Raw genomic sequence first — 1,749 nt, forward strand, 5'->3', positions numbered from 1 at the left:
TGCATCTCTGCATAACTTCCCAACATTTGACTTGATAGAAAAATTAAAACTACATAGCGTGCCTACGTATATTAACAGAAGAATAACTTCATTCCTAATATTTTCATGTGACATGCCCATGAAAATTTGTCCATAGTTTAGAATATGTCACTGTTCAAGAAGCTATGTTAGTAACAATTTTATTCCTCCTTTACCATTTTCAATAAATGAAGAAATCACATCAATTTTCAGATACAAGGGATAATTTTTCAAATATGGCCACCTAACAATAAGATTGTTGCAGCTAAAAATAATTCAGAGCATACCTTTCCTTATATAAACCTTTCCTATCTACCTAGTTCCATGCTTGGTTGTAAACTTAAATTTCATATGGATCTTTGTTGTAATTGATGAGAATTGTCCACCAAATTTATTTAAGTTAAAGCTTAAGAAACAATTGAAGGTTAAGCTTAAAAGAAAGAAAAACAGGAAGCCATGTACAATAGAGACCATATAGAGTATATCTAGAAGCACGTATTTTTTACATAAGTACATACAATGACACTTCATAACAGAACTCTTGGCTGTTGTACCAATGTCCTATTCATGGAAGTCCATTTGCAATCATTGTTCAAAATATAATTCTTAACATGTATAACCTCGTGAATTTTCCAAGAGGAAACTCATCCTTGAGTTTCATATCAGTTCAAGGACATCTAAAAACAAAAACTTTCTTTCTAAAAGAGTTGAACAATGAGGATATTTACTTTACAACTATATGACACATTATTCACTTTTTTGACATTTTAGGCATTAATAAAATGAATATCAAATCTATTGGGATCAATTTGCCACATGTTCAATGTTGCATACTCTTCCCAACACTCCTTTAGTTGAGCTTCAGTGTAAGATTGCATGCAAGAGACCCAATTAGATGCATTTAAACAAACCTTGATTAGGAAATTTGAGCTAATGATATTTATCATGCTCTATACAGTCTATGGAGAGTACCATTCGAGAACTCTAGTTCAGGGCATTAGCATAGTGAACATCCATAGTATTCATTCTTAAAGCTTCATCCCTTATGATTGAATAGATGTAAGATATGGAATCTAGACCAGTTTTCTTTCTTTTGTCAGCATATAAGGAGAACTTTGACATTTGCATAAGCTTGAGGGCTTCATCTACATCACTTTGAGCCATTGTTTCTGAGAATCTAAGTCGACTTAGGGCTTGTGAACAATAAATCCAGACAAAAGAAACAGACATAAGATTTTGTCAATAAATGGGTTTTTGAGATTAAAAGGCCAAATTTGGATTAATATTGTTTCTTAGTCACAAATCCACTCTAGTGTTGAAAAGATGAGAACTTGAAAAGTCACTTCTCCTAGAACTCGCACGTAACACTAGGTAATTGCACAAAGGAATAGATAAATTACCATTGAGATGTGAAAAATGCTTAGAAGTGTTCTGGAAGTGGTGTAATAATGTGGTGCATCACTTTGTGCTTCCTCTTGTCTCATGGAAGAATACGCACTGGCAATATATTCGGTAAGGTCTTTAGGCATAGAAGGTGATACCCTTCTTGTCACTTCTATATAATCCCTAGAAAATATTAACCATCATAAGATTAAAAACTACTCAGCATTAGAGTACAACAGTTCGAGAATCAATATCTAAAGAAGAGGTGACAACAACTCACCTAAGGATGGAAGACTCGAGAGGAGTAAAGCCTAAATTTGATGGCTCAAACTTTTTATGCATGTATAA

General features: G+C 33.2%; 1 pseudogene; it reads right to left on the reverse strand.

Annotated features, from left to right (window-relative positions):
• Window positions 1-785: 785 nt before the first annotated feature.
• Window positions 786-1,502, reverse strand: LOC149260454 (DNA replication licensing factor MCM7 pseudogene; annotated as a pseudogene).
• Between the last annotated feature and the right edge of the window lie 247 nt (window positions 1,503-1,749).

Source organism: Pinus tabuliformis, chromosome 6 (genome assembly GCF_031772625.1).
Source record: "Pinus tabuliformis cultivar Carrire ecotype Pingquan chromosome 6, CPIR1, whole genome shotgun sequence".
NCBI classification, from domain to species: domain Eukaryota; kingdom Viridiplantae; phylum Streptophyta; class Pinopsida; order Pinales; family Pinaceae; genus Pinus; species Pinus tabuliformis.